The sequence below is a fragment of the Oryx dammah genome, unplaced genomic scaffold (genome assembly GCF_014754425.2).
Source record: "Oryx dammah isolate SB20612 unplaced genomic scaffold, SCBI_Odam_1.1 HiC_scaffold_11164, whole genome shotgun sequence".
Classification (NCBI taxonomy): Eukaryota; Metazoa; Chordata; class Mammalia; order Artiodactyla; family Bovidae; genus Oryx; species Oryx dammah.
Window position 1 is genome coordinate 2626460 of NW_024080557.1, and position 19417 is coordinate 2645876.

Sequence of the window (19417 nt, forward strand, 5' to 3'; positions counted from 1 at the left end):
ACAGATAACTTAATTTTCTCATGATTTGTATGAGAAACCTCAGCCTTATAGATCTTAAAAGTTTAAGTACCTTACATGAGCATTTGAGCTCTCCGTGGAACAAGTGATGGCAACAATGGAAAAATGAACCTGCATATCTGTGTAATGTATTTTAGTATACCACATTTATAAACCTACTAGTATTCTCCCTGGAAAGTACCTGATAGTATACAGGGTATTATGTTTATATTAGAAAATCTGAAAGTCACTATCAATTGAACATGAAGATTCTCTTAATATCAATAACTAGACATAAATTTGTAATCCTTCACATAAACACTGGCTTTGGGATATAGAAGTTCTTAGAAGATGCACCTTGTCAAACATTTCAAAGTGTTAGATATGCTAAGATTGAACTACATTATTCTGCCTAACTGGTTACCATTATATCAAAAAGCAGTCTTTTCTGGTATATTTTTAATTGAAGTTACAGTACTCTCTAAAAATTGAGAGTAAAAATGTTATTTAGTACCATATTCAGCTATCAAGATGTTTTCTAACTAAAATGAATCATTTAAATCAGTTTCTCCTACTAGTCATTGTTCAGTTTCAGTTCTACAGGAGACATTTCAAAATAAAAAGTGCAATGGAATGTAAAACCACTACCCTGTCTTTAAAAAAATTGTTATATTTGACAAGATACATTTTGTAAAATGTAAGGTATATAACATACTACTTAGACTTATTTATATATTGTAATATGATTTCCATTGCTGCTGCTGCTGCTAAGTTGCTTCAGTCGTGTCCGACTCTGTGCGACCCCATAGACGGCAGCCCACCAGGCTCCTCTGTCCATGGGATTCTCCAGGCAAGAATACTGGAGTAGGTTGCCATTTCCTTCTCCATGATTTCCATTGAAGCAATATTTATCAGACTGTTTGACTATAGTATGTACTACTGTGTATATTTATTACACTGTGCCTGAGATATCTATAGTTTACTTACTGTTTCAGAAAAAAAAAAATGCTTCATGAATTTGCATGTTATCCTTGTTCAGGGACCATGCTAATTTGTATTCTAATTTTAGTCTGTGTGGTGTGGAAGTGAGCACTTGATATACTACCTTGAGTTACTGCAAATAAGATAAACTCTAATGAGCAGGTAATATATTAAAAGTCAAGGTAGTAGACTTTTTGCTCAAATAAACTCTTAAAAATATGAAAAAATCAAGGTAGTGGACTGTGATAACTGGTAACTGGTACAAAAATATAATTTATTATGTGTTTCTTAATTTAGAACATATTCAAAAAAGAAAAAGCCAAAAATTTCAGTAAAATTTCAGGGAGGATATTTACTGAACAAAAACCAGTAATGATGTGATTTTTGTACTATGTGTATGTGTATATATACATATATTTTTTTAAAAATATTTACTCTGCCTACTACTGACATAGACTAAGTAGTAATCACTATTCTTTGATTTTTGATTTGGCTATGTAACTTGCTTTGGCTAATTGGACTTTGGCAGATATGACAGAAGCTGAGAATTTCTCTTTTACATCTCTTTCACAACTATACGAATATCATGCCCAGACTGGTTCTTGGGTGCAGGAGAAAGATACAAACTCTGGAGGCAGAAATAATTGCTCCTATGTTTTCCTAGTCTAGACCTACTCTGAATAAATAACAGTGGTTTTAACACAGTGAGTTTTAAGAATGTTGCAGTGTTTATATGGTGTAGCTAACTGATTGTACTGAGTTCAGAACACACTGAAAAATTCACATTTTTAAACATTATTTTGACATTTTGACATACTAGATTTCCTTAGCCTATTATTATCACACCCTGTTTAAAGCTTATCTTTCATGATCCTCTTCAAATGCCACTTTTCTCTGAAAGCAGCAGTTATTTATCAACTTATATCAATTTTCCAGAACACAGCTTTTGTATTGTTTTGCAACACTAATAGATTATACCCTGTATTATAACTATCTGTGTATTTTTCATATATCCACTTCTGGACTGTACCTGTGAAGAGTGGTTTGTATCCACTATTCTTCATTTTTAGAATCTAGATATTGGTTATTATGCATATTTCATGAATATTTTTGCAAGAATTAAATATATAGGAAAAATGTATTTTGTAGTCCTAATAAAAAATAAAACCCTATTATTGCTTTATTAGAGGGGTAAGATAGGAAAATATATAAATTATTAAAAGAGCAAATATAAGCATAACTTAAACACATTATATATCAGTTTTGGAATCTTTGGCTTGCAGAGCTGAGGGCTCCTTAGTTGGTTTGACTTGATATGATCAAGGGTTTTCCTTCCTTTAGTGTGATTAGAAAAACCTCTTGTCTAACTCACTGATATTGAGGAGATATCTTCCTATATTGTAGCAAAACATTTGTTTAATGCACAAATGCTCTTATCCTGATGATAATGGAGTATTTTTAAGCTACATTATTAAAATACCTTAAAGTATTTCTCCTGCTACAACTCTAGAATCCACAAGGAGTATGTGGTAAATTCTAAATGTATCTAAATGGAGAATGGCATTTAGAATCCAGGAGCTGGACTCTGGATGTGCTTGTTATTACATGGGTGCTTTCACACAAATAAACATGTCCATATTTATATATCTAATTATTTTGTGTGGATATAAATATATATCTCCACAATTGACCTTTGAACACAGGGATTGGGGTGCTAACCCTCATGCAGTCAAAAATCCTAGAATAAATTATAGTTGGCCTTCTGAATTCACAGCTCCCCATCCATGTATTCAATCAATGATAGATCCTGTAGTAACATAGTATTTATTGAGAGAAATCTGAATTTAAGTGGACCTATGCATTTCAAGCTCATGTTATTAAAGGGTCAACTGTATACATACAATGCATTTTATGAGTGATGTAAATTAATCATGCTTCTGATGCTGCTAAGTGACTTCAGTCATGTCCAACTCTGTGCAACCCCACAGATGGCCCACCAGCCTCCTCCATCCCTGGGATTCTCCAGGCAAGAACACTGTAGTGGGTTGCCATTTCCTGCTCCAAAATTCATCATATATATACATATATATGTATAAATTTGTATTAAAGTTGAATTCATATCCAATATCACAGAGTTAAACATAGCTGCCTACTTTCTTTACTTGTGAATTACTTCTTTAGCAGTGAGAAACCTGGTTCTTATACGCTACAAGATATTTGATTAACTGCAGTATATATGCAAAACAATTTAAGAATTGCTACCTATATTCCCACATTCCTACTTGAAACATATTTATTCAACAGTATTCAGGCAAGATACTGTTTTCTGAAGTTACTTAAAATATATTTTTCCTTTGTACTGAACAGCATATAAACAATAGTTGTTCATTTGTTAGTATTGGTATTTCATTTTTAATTTCCCCACATCCTAATTGATTTTAATTGTTAATTTATTTGAGGAGTATGTTAATTGTATATGAAATATGGCTATGGCTCTAAAGTTTGAACTACACAAAAGATAAAGAGAAATGTTACTTCCTCCTCATCTCTGCTATCATATTACTGATATTTGCTCTTTTCCATTTTGTTCCTATCCACCTCCGATAGGAAACCAAACACTTTAGTTTCTGGTTTATCCTTCCATCAGTGTCAGAAAATACATTCTCAATAAAAAGATGCAGGCTTATTGAAAAACACAGGTGCCAAACCGAAGTAGCTATTAACAATTTCAACAGCAAAATAAATACAGCAGACCTTGATTTTTACCCAGAAAGCTTAAATAATTGTGAATTCATTAATATGTAGGTACCACTCTTAAAATATATATATTAACCAAACAAGAAAAACAATATGTGTAGAGTGGAAGAAACAGGAGGATCAACATCACCAGTAGTAACATAACAGAAATTTGAGCCTTGTGAAGTGGCATGTTAAGAACTCAACATTAGCCCTGTGATATTTTTGACAAGAAAATACAAAAATAGTAGTGAAGAAGTCTCACACTCAACCAAATTCACTTACATTAGACACAGTGTTATCAGTATTCTTTGAAAGTGTCTAGGTAATGAAATACAAACTCTGAGTAGTGTACAGACTAAAACTAAGGAGAAGTAACTAAGTGCAATGTGGGATCCTGGATTTGATCTTGGAGCGAAAAGAAAATGTTAGTAGAAAACCTGATGTAATGTGAATAATGTCTTTAGTTTAGTTCATAGTATTATACCAGTGTTCATCTTCTGGTTCTAACAGTTACACTTCATTATATAAAATGGAAATATTAGAGAAATCTAGAGGAGGGATATATGAAAACTCTGTAGAAAATTTTAACTATTCTCTAAAGCTTTAAAAATATCTCTAATTTTCTTGTGATTCAATTACTTTATTAATATTTATCAAAACTGTGGGTAGCTTTAAATATATAATACCTTTCATGTCAAAATTTGGAGTGGGATCTAGTCATTTGATTCCAAGCTCAATAATCTTTCCAATACTCTATGTTCTTCCAAATATTCTAGGGATATTTTTGCTCAAAGTGCAATTGATTTGCTAATACATTGTACCTCAAGTCTATTGTTAGGCATTATAAAATATGAGGCTCTTTTTTTTTTTTTTAAAGAAGGTTCATATGCCCCATATTCTTGACTCCTCTAAAAATAACCCATAAAATCCTCCATTTAATTTTGTGGTTATCCAATATTTATTTATTTGTTTTAAATATAAATTTATTTATTTTAATTGGAGGTTAATTACTTTACAATGTTGTATTGGTTTTGCCATACATCTACATGTATCCACCACAGGTAAACACGTGTTCCCCATCCTGAAACTCCCAACCTCCTCCCTCCCCATACCATCCCTCTGGGTCGTCTCAGTGCACCAGCCCCAAGCATTCTGTATCATGCATTGAACCTAGACTGGCAACTCGTTTCATATATGATATTATACATGTTTCAATTCTATTCTCCAAAATCATCCCACCCTCTCCCTCTCCCACAGAGTCCAAAAGACTGTTCTATACATCTGTGTCTCTTTTGCTGTCTCACATACAGGGTCATCATTATCATCTTTCTAAATTCCATATATATGCATTAGTATACTGTATTGGTGGTTTTCTTTCTGGCTTACTTCACTCTGTATGACAGGATCCAGTTTCATTCACCTCATTAGAACTGATTCAAATGTATTCCTTTTAATGACTGAGTAATACTCCATTGTGTATATGTACCACAGCTTTCTTATCCATTCATCTGCTGATGGACATCGAGGTTGCTTCCATGCCCTGGTTATTATAAACAATGCTACGATGAACATTGGGGTACATGTGTCTCTTTCAATTCTGGTTTCCTCGGTGTGTATGCCCAGCAGTGGAATTGCTGGGTCATAAGGCGGTTCTATTTCCAGTTTTTTAAGGAATCGCCACACGTTCTCCATAGTGGCTGTACTAGTTTGCATTCCCACCCACAGTGTAAGAGGGTTCCCTTTTCTCCACACCCTCTCCAGCATTTATTGCTTGTAGACTTTTGGATCACAGCCATTCTGACTGGCGTGAAATAGTACCTCATTGTGGTTTTGATTTGCATTTCTCTGATAATGACTGATGTTGAGCATCTTTTCATGTGTTTGTTAGCCATCTGTATGTCTTTTTTCGGGAAATATCTATTTAGTTCTTTGGCCCATTTTTTTGATTGGGTCATTTATTTTTCTGAAATTGAGCTATAGAAGTTGCTTTTATGTTTTTGAGATTAGTTGTTTGTCAGTTGCTTCATTTGCTATTATTTTCTCCGATTCAGAAGGCTGTCTTTTCACCTTGCTTATAGTTTTCTTTGTTGTACAGAAGCTTTTAATTTTAATCAGGTCCTATTTGTTTATTTTTGCTTTTATTTCCAATATTCTGGGAGGTGGGTCATAGAGGATCCTGCTCTGATGTATGTTGGAGAGTGTTTTGCCTATGTTCTCTTCTAGGAGTTTTATAGTTTCTGGTCTTATGTTTAGATCTTTAATCCATTTTGATTTTATTTCTGTGTATGGTGTTAGAAAGTGTTCTAGTTTCATTCTTTTACAAATGGTTGGCCAATTTTCCCAGCACCATTTGTTAAAGAGATTGTCTTTAATCCATTGTATATTTTTGCCTCATTTGTCAAAGATAAGGTGTCCATAGGTGTGAGGAATTATCTCTAGGCTTTCTATTTTGTTCCATTGATCTATATTTCTGTCTTTGTGCCAGTACCATGCTGTCTTGATGACTGTGGCTTTGTAATATAGCCTGAAGTCAGGCAGGTTGATTCCTCCAGTTCCATTCTTCTTTCTCAAGATTGCTTTGGCTATTTGAGGTTTTTTGTATTTCCATACAAATCTTGAAATTATTTGTTCTAGCTCTGTGAAAAATACCGTTGGTAGCTTGATAGGGATTGCATTGCATCTATAAATTGCTTTGGGTAGTATACCCATTTTCACTATATTGATTCTTCCAATCCATGAACATGGTATATTTCTCCATCTATTAGTGTCCTCTTTGATTTCTTTCACCAGTGTTTTATAGTTTTCTATATATAGGTCTTCAGTTTCTTTAGGTAGGTATATTCCTAAGTATTTTATTCTTTTCGTTGCAATGGTGAATGGGATTGCTTCCTTAATTTCTTTTTCTACTTTCTCATTATTAATGTATAGGAATGCAAGGGATTTCTGTGTGTTGATTTTATATCCTGAAACTTTACTATATTCATTGATTAGCTCTAGTAATTTTCTGGTGGGGTCTTTAGGGTTTTCTAAGTAGAGGATCATGTCATCTGCAGTGAGTTTTACTTCCTCTTTTCCAATTTGGATTCCTTTTATTTCTTTTTCTGCTCTGATTGCTGTGGCCAAAACTTCCAAAACTATGTTGAATAGTAATGGTGAAAGTCGGCACCCTTGTCTTGTTCCTGACTTTAGGGGAAATGCTTTCAATTTTTCACCATTGAGAATAATGTTTGCTGTGGGTTTGTCATATATAGCCTTTATTATGTTGAGGTATGTTCCTTCTATTCCTGCTTTCTGGAGTTTTTTTATCATAAATGGATGTTATATTTTGTCAAAAGCTTTCTCTGCATCTATTGAGATAATCATATGGTTTTTATTTTTCAATTTGTTAATGTGGTATATTACATTGATTGATTTGCAGATATTGAAGAATCCTTGCATCCCTGGGATAAAGCCCACTTGGTCACGGTGTATGATCTTTTTAATATGTTGTTGGATTCTGATTGCTAGAATTTTGTTGAGGATTTTTGCATCGATGTTCATCAGTGATATTGGCGTATAGTTTTCTTTTTTTGTGGTATCTTTGTCAGGTTTTAGTATTAGGGTGATGGTGGCCTTAGTAGACTCTTTTTTTAATATAGATCTTAGAATTGGAGAGCAGAGAAAAATCATTTAGAATATTTTTATATTTCTTTCCTGTTCTAAGCTTGTTCTTAAAATTGGTTGTTTCAAATTATCTCTGGTTTTATAATATCCTTTCTGCTTCTTTTGATGACATTAAAAATCTTTAATAAGATAACATATATGTTTTAAAAACACTATCAATATAGAACAAATAGTTATTCATGCATATAGTGAAGAATTTCCTCCTGATTTCCAAAATTAGCACTTTCATTCTTCAAGCCATGTTTCTTATGCTAAATTATGAAATAAAATAATAGTATCAGATATTACTGGATATTCTCATTTTTCATTTTGATTTGGTGCATTTTCCAATGCCACATTTTTACTTGTTTGGTAGATTGCTGCTTAAATGCCACCAGTGCCTGTTAAAACATACAGAAAATTAAGCTCATAGTTACATGCTGAATTTTATACATAGTTTTATAGTGATACTACTGTTAGTACTGATCTATTAGTTTATAGCAGTTAATGAAATCGATATATTGCTGTGGCACCCAGAAATTAATCATTGGCTTAAAAAATCATCATTTGAGGATTCATCAGTAAAATAAAAGTTTTTAATAAATTAAAATTCTATGTTTGGAATCATTAGGCTAAATTTTATGGATTTATTTCTTGAGTCTTGCATTATAGCATCTATAATGCCATCCTTTAAGTAATTGATTTTGCATGTGCTTCCTTCCCATTTTGATTAGCTAATTGAGAAGATTATAATTGTCATTTTAACTTAAAACTTAAAGTGAAGTTACTTCTAAGAAAGATCCTGGATGGAAATACACAGAGACAAATCCATTTAAATAGCACATTACTTTGAGAATCCCACAGAGCTGAACTCAATAGGAGCTGTTGATAATGCAAACCCTGGGGACATACTTATTAGTCTGCCCACCAAGTGGACTGTGTGTGTTGTGAACTCTGTGGGTTAGCAATAGCCAATGATTTAAAGCTGGTAGAAGAGTCACTCTAGACATTTAAAATGCAGTTACCTACCCTTTTCTGGCATTTAAAATAAAATGAATCAGTGTAAAGTTGGTGAAATAGATTTGAGACTCTCCAAAGTGATACATGAAGTTGTCATGTGGTTTTGTAATTCCAAGTTTAAGTTAAATATGAGTGTTTTAACCTTTCAAGGATTTCCTCTTTTTGCCAAGGTGGGGATGAGGGACATCAAATGTCATCAAATGTCAAATGAATGTTTATAGTTCTTGGTCTCCAGAAATAAGAAAGTAAAGAAAGGTATTCTGTCTCAACTAAAATGTGCATGAATAGAATAATTTCCAAATGGCTGACATGTAATAATGATGATAGAATGATGAAAAGATAAAAACTATTTTAAATTTAATTACAAAAAGAAATAAAATAGAAGGGGCACGTTTTGATAGGGTGTGGCTGTCAGAATTTAAAGAAACAGCCTCTGAAAACTTGTGCCCTCTTGATGTCCTCAACTCTATCTTCATTCTCTCTTCCTCTGAGTTAGAGAATGTTAAGTGTTATTAACATATTAGCTTACTGTGTTAACTTTGTATGTATACTAAAGAGAGATGTAAACCAAGTTAAACTTCCTTTCACTCTATTCATATGTGTACTATAGATAGCAGAATTTCTAGGTAGTCACACAGAATTTGAATTTTAAACTATTTTAGAGATCAATCCCAAATTCACCCATTATTTTTGTTCTCTTGGTCATCTCACTGGGAATTTTGGAAACTGTAAGTAAACCTAAATTTTTCAAGTTTTTGTATTACTTGGAAATCTAGACAGTAAAATTCCCCATCCTCCACCATGGAAAATTATTATAATGTATTAAATACCATAAGATATAAATCACACAGGATTTTCTAATGCAATTTACATAAAATCTGCAAGCTTCGTAATCAAAAGCAGTTAAGGAAAATCTGACAACAGTGCCATTAGAAGAGGCAGAAGGGAGAAGCTTATTCATAGATTCATTTACAAGATGAAAGCACAGGGACTGCTGGACTCACAGAAACTTTTTGTTCTATATTGTATAGTTGTGGTAACAGGATTAGTTACTGGTGAATTATGACTCTTTTCTTTACCATCCCCCAAACAGGATATGTGTGATTTGAAGTCTCACCTTTATATGAACTTTTTAATACTTACCTCCAAGTCTATGTTAGTGTTTTCAGTCTTAAGCTATAGCATTTTTAAAAGTGAGAAAATAAAATAAAATCCTCAAAAACTGGTTTTGCTTTAGTTTGGAATTATTAGAAATACAATTTAATTTATGTGGATTCTTTTGTTCTTGCTATAGTATCCACAATTAATATTTTGGTGTTAATAGCTATACTTTCAAAGACTTACTGTATATCAAGAGTTGTGAATAGTGCTTTGCTTATGTATTTCATTGAATCTTCTTGGTAGTTTATTTGATCACTTTTATATAAAATGAAATACTGAAAATGTGATGTCACACAGCTAGTAAAGGGTGGAAGATTTAAGTCCACACTTGACTGATTGGTTCCCCTGTGCTTTTCAACATTTCATGAGTGCATAAATTTTTAAGAAATTGGATAAGCAATTAGATTAGCATTCATAGTCCTTAAAATTGTTTTTCCAAGACTCAAAGGAAACAGTTGTTGGTGAAGTGTACATTTTTTCATCTTAATTCTTAAAAAAAAGAAAAAAAAACACAGAATTTTACTTACAGTGTTGCCAGCTGGACCTTTTATTCATAGCCTTAGGTTGACCAGCATATATATGATTAAAATATTGTTTTCTCATAAGAATATTGTGGTTTCTGGACTAGGATTTATATAGATCTAGCAAAAGTCCAAAGTAGTGGTCACAACTCATGTTGTCTGACACATTTTTGAGGAATTCTTCATTAACTAAAAGAAAAATATTTCCCTAACTTCTACTTGAACATGAGATACAACTGTTAGGGAAATTGGACTTGAGACAACCATGGAGGTTAAATTACTGGCCCATTAAATGCATCTCCTCATTTGATCACAATCTGTGGTATAAAAGCATCTTTAAGTAATTGGCACTATATATATCATTTTCTCGGAGAAGGCAATGGCACCCCACTCCAGTACTCTTGCCTGGAAAATCCCATGGACGGAAGAGCCTGGTAGTCTGCAGTCCATGGGGTCGCTAAGAGTCAGACACAACTGACCGACTTCACTTTCACTTTTCACTTTCATACATTGGAGAAGGAAATGGCAACCCGCTCCAGTGTTCTTGCCTGGAGAATCCCAGGGACGGTGGAGCCTGATGGGCTGCCGTCTATGGGGTTGCACAGAGTCGGACACGACTGAAGTGACAGCAGCAGCAGCAGCAACATATCATTTTCTTATGATCCATCCCTATTATCTCCCCTATCACTAAATAAACCTGTGGAATTTGAAAGATAACATCACGTCCTACTTTGTCAAAAAGTTTACCTTTTTTGATGATTTTTGAAATGCAAATAAGGGGCTAAATTATTTGGATTGTTTCCTGTAAACAATTCTAAGGTTAAAATATAGTAAGAAACCCAGTTGTTGGTGGTTGCTTAGTTGCTAAGTCATGTCCAACTCCTCTAAGATACCCAGTAAGGCTAACATATTTATATTAGAAGGCATTTAAGCAGCATCATCAGTTCAGTTCAGTTCAATCGCTCAGCAGTGTCCAACTCTTTGCAACCCCATGAATTGCAGCACACGAGGCCTCCATCACCAACTCCCGGAGTTCACTCAAACTCACGTCCATCGAATTGGTAATGCCATCCAGCCATCTCATCTTCTGTCGTCCCCTTTTCCTCCTGCCCCAATCCCTCCCAGCATCAGGGACTCTTCTAATGAGTCAACTCTTCCCATCAGGTGGCCAAAGTATTGGAGTTTCAGCTTCAGCGTGAGTCCTTCCAATGAACACCCAGGACTGATCTCCTTCAGAATGGACTGGTTGGATCTCCTTCAAGTCCAAGGGACTCTCAAGAGTCTTCTCCAATACCACAGTTCAAAAGCATCAATTCTTCTGCACTCAGCTTTCTTCACAGTCCAACTCTCACATCCATACATGACCACTGGAAAAACCATAGTCTTGACTAGACAGATCTTTGTTGGCAAAGTAATGTCTCTGCTTTTGAATATGCTATCTAGGTTGGTCATAACTTTCCTTCCAAGGAGTGTCTTCTAATTTCATGGCTGCAATCACCATCTGCAGTGATTTTGGAGCCCCCCCAAAATAAAGTCTGACACTGTTTCCACTGTTTCCCCATCTATTTCCCATGAAGTGATGGGACCAGATGCTATGATCTTAGTTTTCTGAATGTTGAACTTTAAGCCAAATTTTTCACTCTCTTTCACTTTCATCAAGAGGCTTTTTAGTTCCTCTTCACTTTCTGCCATAAGGGTGGTGTCATCTGCATATCTGAGGTTATTGATATATCTCCCGGCAATCTTGATTCCAGCTTGTGCTTCTTCCAGCCCAGCGTTTCTCATGATGTACTCTGCTTATAATTTAAATAAGCAGGGTAACAATATACAGCCTTGACGTACTCCTTTTCCTATTTGGAACCAGTCTGTTGTTCCATGTCCAGTTCTAACTGCTGCTTCCTGACCTGCATACAGGTTTCTCAAGAGGCAGGTCAGGTGGCCTAGTATTCCCATCTTTTTCAGAATTTTCCACAGTTTATTGTGATCCACACAGTCAAAGTCTTTGGCATAGTCAATAAAGCAGACATAGATGTTTTTTTTGTAACTCTCTTGTTTTCCATGATCCAGCAGATTTTGGCAATTTGATCTCTGGTTCCTCAGCCTTTTCTAAAACCAGCTTGAACCTCTGGAAGTTCATGGTTTACGTATTGCTGAAGCCTGGCTTGGAGAATTTTGAGCATTACTTTATTAGTTTGTGAGATGAGTGCAATTGTGCAGTAGTTTGAGCATTCTTCTAGAGAAGGAAATGGTAACCCACTCCAGTATTTTTGCCTGGAGAGTCCCATGGATGGCGGAGCCTGATTGCCTACAGTCCACGGGGTTGCAAAGAGTTGGAGACTACTGAGCAACTTCACTTCTCTATCACTTTTCACTTCAGCATTCTTTGGCATTGCCTTTCTTTGGGATTGGAATGAAAACTGACCTTTTCCAGTCCTGTGGCCACTGCTGAGTTTTCCAAATTTGTTGGTGTATTGAGTACAATACTTTCACAGCATCATCTTTCAGGATTTGAAATAGCTCAACTGGAATTCCATCACCTCCACTAGCTTTGTTCGTAGTGATGCTTTCTAAGGCATCGTAATTCTGTTCAAAATTTGGAGTAATGCACATTTTAAGGGAATGCCTTCTGAAAAGTAAAGTAACAATTACATTTTAAAGTCTGAAAAAAAATGTGTTCAACTTGACTAAAGGGCTAGTCAGGGTAGAGTACTACCAAACTGGCTGGACTATGTACTGAGGGCGGAAATCTTTAGAAGTTCAGATTATGATTTATATAATCCATAAATTTGTATTTTATCTTTGAAACTTTATGTATTGTCATTCATATATTTTGACATTGGCTCAGTTGACAGCCAGAAGTGATAAGATTTCAGTATCCAAAGTTCAATCATTATTAGGAAGAAGACACCCAGGAGAGATTTTGTACATTGATTTAATCCAGATACAAGTTTGCTAGGTGGCTGAACACAGAAAATCTTCCTAAACAGGTGAGAGGGCACTTATGGGGAATAAGTCAGTTTGTGAATGTTAAGCTTGTATGGGTTAGCATCTTCTCTCATGTGGAAGAAGCAGGCTGCAAATAATGTTTTAATTGAAATAAGTACCCTGATTGTCTCTTGTCAAGCTAGTGATACTTACTGAATTTCCATCACTTTTCCAGGTTTTTCCATCAGTACCCTCTTTAAGTAACAATAGTTTCATTTTTCTTTGGGGGAATTATCCACTCCCTGTAGAAAACTGTGTTTTCTGTCAGACATGATGTCCCTCTGAAAAAGATCTTATATATAGTCCCAGTCTCAAAGACTAGTTGTTCAGTTGCTCAGTTGTGTCTGACTCTTTACAACCCCATGGACTGCAGCATGCCAGGTTTCCTCATCCTTCACCATCTCCTGGAGCTTGCTCAAACTCATGTACATTGAGTTGGTGATATCATCCAATCATCTCATCCTCTGTTGTCTCCTCCTGCCTTCAATCTTTCCCAGCATCAGGTGGCCAAAGTGTTGAAGCTCCAGCTTCAGCATCGGTCCTTCCAATGGATATTCAAGGTGAATTTCCTTTAGGATTGACTGGTTTGATCTCCTTGTCATCCAAGGGACTTTCAAAAGTCTTGTCCAGCACCAAAGCTGGAAGGTATCAGGCGTTAGGCACTCAGCCTGTTGTATTGTCCAACTCTCACATCCATACATGACTAGTGGAAAAACCCAAGCTTTGACTAGATAGATCTTTGCCAGCAAAGTAATGTCCCTGCTTTTTAATATGCTGTCTAGGTTTGTCATAGCTTTTCTTCCAAGGAGAAAGTGTCTTTTAATTTTGTGGCTGCATCACCATTCACAGTGATTCTGGAGCTCAAGAAAAGAGTCTGTCACTGTTACCACTGTTTCTCCATCTATTTGCCATGAAGTGATGGGACCAGATGTCATGATTTTAGTGTTTGAGTGTTGAGTTTTAAGCCAGATTTTTCAATCTCCTCTTTCACCTTCATCAGGAGGCTCTGGACAAGCAAAAATACAGTGCAGCCATCATTTAAAAGATCAAAGAGAGAATTGAGTTGACCAAATTCCATTTTTTAATGCTCCTTCAGGTTTTTAACTTTTGAACACAGACTACAACATTCACCTTCATTTGAGTGAAGAGTGAGCATTTGGTCCTAGTTTGTTGTTATTCAGTTGCTAAGTCACGTTCAACTCTTCTGTGACCCGATAGACTGTAGCCCACCAGTCTCCTCTGTTCATGGGATCTCCCAGGCCAGGGTGGGTTGCCATTGCTTTCTCCAGGGGATCTTCCCAACCCATAGATTGAGCCTGCATCTGCTTCATTGGCAAGGGGATTCTTTATGGAAGCCACCGCAGAAGCCCTTGACCCAAGTTAGGCCAATGCAGTTTTCTCCTCCTAGAATTTAAATATGACTAACAGAAGCTGATTCACTCTGGAGATAATACCCTGGTGTCCTATGGAGAAGGAAATGGCAACCCACTCCAGTGTTCTTGCCTAGAGAATCCCAGGGATGGGGGAGCCTGGTGGGCTGCCGTCTATGGGGTCGCACAGAGTCGGACACGACTGAAGCGACTGAGCAGCAGCAGCAGTCCTATAGGAACCACCTATTTGTTTCTGTTATTTATATCCTTTTCTTCTGTGAACTATCTTATATTCTCTGTATTCTTTTAGTGAATTTTTTTTTTCCAATTTAGATTGTTTTTGTTGACTGACCCCTCCCACACACCATAATCCTTTAAATTTCATATATCCATCCACCATTAATGTTGCATTTTTATTCCAAAATGGCCATATGATGATGTATTTAAATCTAAAATATCTCTGCCTTAGGATTGGTCAGTTGTCATTGTTTGCATTACATCATAGTTTCTCTGAATCAATGACTGTCCTTTTTTTATTTTATTTTTTTTTATTTTTTTATTTTTTATTTTACTTTACAATTCTGTATTGGTTTTGCCGTACATTGACATGGATCCACCATGGGTGTACATGCGTCCTTTTGAAAATAATAATTTGTTAGTCACAGAGGGCATTTTGGTATTAACTTGCATTTTAGTGTCCGTCTAAATAAACTTGTATCACAAATTTCTGAAACTCAAGCAGATATTATATATTTACAGTCCCTGGGTTGGACCCACTGCCATGAGAGACAGATCAGAATTTTTGTGTATAGCAGTGGGCTCTGGTCACTAACAGTATTTCATCTACAAATTTTAAAATATCACATTTTTATAGGTAGCTCTGATTTCTTTTTTCTTTTTTAAATTAAAAAAGATTATACAATTTAAAAGGTTACTTTTTACTGGCAGTTATTACAAAATATTGATTATATTCCCTGTATTGTACAGTGCACCTTTGAGCATACTTTATATCCAGTAGTCTGTACCTCCTATTCCCACCCCTGTGTTCCTCCACCCATTTGTTCTGTATATCTGTGTGTCTGCTTCATTTTCTTACATATAGTTTGTTGTACTTTTTAGATTCCATATATATGTGCTGTCATACAGTGTGTGTTTTTCTCTGTCTGACTTATTTCACTTAACATCCATATGTTGTAAATTGCAAAATTTTGTTCTTTATTATGGCTGAGGAGTATTCATATATATATATTTTTTTTTCTATGCTTCTGTGGTCTTTTATCATACACTTTAATGTTTACATTCTTAATTTGTTACTGTCACTAGATTCTGGGACCTTACAATAGGAATTATAATTTTTAGGTTTTAAATCCTTAGTTTTCAGAACGGCATAAAGGAAGAAATGGCACTCAATATATATTGAGAGATTAAATTAATAAGAATTAAAAGTACTGCTTCACAGTCACTTCACTAGTATAATCTTATTAAAATCTGCACTGGTACAGTCTTATTAAATATTTTGTCATGTGAATCTTAATTACATTAATTTCAAACTATAGCAATTGTTATTTCTTTAACAATTCTATTTATGGACTTTCAACATTATCCTGAGTGTATGAAATATCCTTATTCCATTTTATTTGTTTTCAAACCTTTTTAAAAGGGAAATATGACACTTAGCCCTGAAGAGCTCTCTTATTCACACTTTCACACCTTTCTTAGTTTAATCCTTAACTTCAGGTAGAAGTTTTATCTATGTAAATCTTATTCCAATCCCAAAGATCTGCTTTCCACTCTGGCTGTCTGTTGCTAAAGCACTTTGCTTTAAAATACAGGTTTTATATATTTGGGTATAGCAAGCCTAGTGTATCAGATGATAACTACCATTGAGAAGAGAGTTGCTAAACTCATAGATTCCAAGGAAAATGGGAACCCCACACCCTGGGAGTCTACATGGAGAAGCATCAAGGTCAGTCAGGAGACAGAGAGGTCAGGGAAAAAAGTTGGGCAGCAGTCTTTGTTGTGGTTTCCACCGAAATGAAGGAGCAAGAAAGAGTAAACAGATTTAGGATTGACTAGTTTGAATGGAGCCCTGGAACATAGTGCTATTCTTAGTTGTCCGGTTCCTGTCCTGGGGTGAACAGAGCAGAATAATACTGGCCCTGAGTGTGAGTCCTGTAGAGTTGGTCCTTAGGGTGAAGGTTCTGTAATGGTTGGTTAGCAGATGAAAGTCAGTCACAAGCAAGTTGTTGTTGTTTTTAATTGGAGTACAATTGCTTTACAAAGTTGTGCCAGTTTCTGCCTTACAACAGCATGAATCAGCCATAAGTATACATATATCCTCTCCCTCTTGAGCCTCCCTCTGACTCCCTCCCTCCTTCCCATTCCTCTAGGTTGTCACAGAGCACCAGGCTGAGCACCAGTGTTGTATAGCAACTTCCCAATAGCTGTATATTTTATGCATGGTACTGTGACAGTGTCCCTTGGATTGCAAGGAGAGCGAACCAGTCCATCCTAAAGGAGATCAGTCCTGGGTGTTCATTGGAAGGACTGATGTTGAAGCTGAAACTCCAATACTTCGGCCAACTGATGTGAAGAGCTGTCTCATTTGAAAAGACCCTGATGCTGGGAAAGATTGAAGGCAGGAAGAGAAGGGGACAACAGAGGATGAGATGTTTGGATTGCATCACTGACTTGATGAACATGAGTTTGACCAAACTCTGGGAGTTGGTAATGGACAGGAAAGCTTGGCATGCTGCAACCCATTGGATCGCAAAGAGTCAGACACGACTTGCGACTGAACTAAACTGAGGCAAGCTTTTCCTTTAAGAACTCATTTACTTCTGCCTTTGAGAGTATCCCAAATGTAAGGATTTGGTGAACCTGCCTTTTATTGATTTGATCTAACTGCCAATCATAAGCTTTTACATCTGCTTTAGAAAAGGCAGAGGAACCAGAAATCAAATTGCCAACATTCACTGGATCATCAAAAAAGCAAGAGAGTTCCAGAAAAACATCTATTTTTGCTTTATTGACTACAAAGCCTTTGACTGTGTGGATCACAATACACTGGAAAATTCTGAAAGAGATGGGAATACCAGACCACCTGACCTGTCTCTTGAAAAATCTGTATGCAGGTCAGGAGGCAACAGTTAGAACTGGACATGGAACAACACACTGGTTCCAAATAGGAAAAGGAGTATGTCAAGGCTGTATATTGTCACCCTGCTTATTTAAATTATATGCAGAGTACATCATGAGAAATGCTGGGCTGGATGAAGCACAAGCTGGAATCAAGATTGCTGGGAGAAATATCAATAACCTCAGATATCCAGGTGACAGCACCCTTATGGCAGAAAGTGAGGAAGAACTAAAGAGCATCTTGATGAAAGTGAAAGAGGAGAGTGAAAAAGTTGCCTTAAAGCTTAACATTCAGAAAACAAAAATCATGGCATCCGGTCCCATCACTTCATGGCAAATAGATGGGGAAACAGTGGGAACATTGTCAGACTTTATTTTTGAGGGCTCCAAAATCACTGCAGATGGTGACTGATGCCATGAAATTAAAAGACGCTTACTCCTTAGAAGAAAAGTTATAACCAACCTAGATAGCATATTCAAAAGCAGAGACTTTACATTGCCAACAAAGGTCTGTCTAATCAAGGCTATGGTTTTTCCAATAGTCATGTATGGATGTGAAAGTTGGACTATAAAGAAAGCTAAGTACCACAGAATTGATGCTTTTGAAGGATAGTGTTGGAGAAGACTCTTGAGAGTCCCTTGGAATGCAAGGAGGTCCAACCAGTCCATCCTAAAGGAGATCAGTCCTGGGTGTTCACTGGAAGGACTGATGCTGAAGCTGAAAGTCCAATACTTTGGCCACCTGATGGAAAGAACTGACTCATTTGAAAAGACCCTGATGCTGGGAGGGATTGGGGACAGGAGGAAAAGGAGACGACAGAGGATGAGATGATTCAATGACATCACGAACTCAAAGGACATGAGTTTGAGTAAACTCTGGGAGTTGGTGCTGGGCAGGGAGGTCTGCCGTGCTGCAGTCCATGTGATCACAAAGAGTCAGACACAACTGAGTAACTGAACTGAACCGATAGCTCCCTGGGCACTTTCAGGACCCTCCAAGGTGATAAATGTGACACAGTGGACATATCTAAGTACAAGTTAGGAATAGCAAATTGTATAGTTTGAATAAGGTAACATTTTTCCTTTTGGATTTCTTTACATATAGTGGGTGTCAGCTTATTTTAATGGTTTATTCAAATTTAGCTGGGTTTCTTTTTGTGCTTGGTTAGTTTGCATGTCTTAAATTATGTTTGAATTTTAGAACCTTTTCAAACATTTAAGCAATCTTTTCTTTCAAGTCGTTTGTTCCTTGTTTTTAATATTTTTAAATAAAGTCATTGTTATTTGAGGAAATGAGTCCATCATTTACTACACGTTTTGCAAACTTTTCCTCTGTTTATTAGATTTGTCTTTGATAATGGTATTTTTAATAAAATTTTTTATAAAATAAGTTTATAAAAATTTTATATAATCTAATTTGTGAGGCTTTACCTTATGATCTTCTGGTTGTAGGTCAAGCATAGAAAGACCTTCTATAATACAAATGTATAAAATTATTTAACCAGATTTTCTAATAGCTTATATTTCCCTCATATTTTCAGTATAGATTTTTTAGCCACTTGGAATTTATGTTGGTATTAAAATCTCCTCTTAATCAAAAACCCAGTGCATATATGGGACTGTTTATAGTCTTCATTTTTCTCTAGTGACAAATATTTTTTTAAATAATATTTTAGTAACTTGCAGATCATTTATTACTGTGTTATTTCTCTTTTCTTCACCATGTTCTGATTCTTTTTACATGCTTATTTTTCAGATAACTTTAGTAAATTTTGTCATTAAGTCTAAAATATTGATATTTGAGGGAGAATTAATACTTTTAAATATTTAGTATTTTAGCCCAAAAACATTGTTTAAATATTG

At 35.6% G+C, this 19417-nt stretch overlaps 1 pseudogene; it reads right to left on the reverse strand.

Moving 5' to 3' along the window:
* Positions 1-991: 991 nt before the first annotated feature.
* Positions 992-1090, reverse strand: LOC120860730 (annotated as a pseudogene).
* Positions 1091-19417: the final 18327 nt, after the last annotated feature.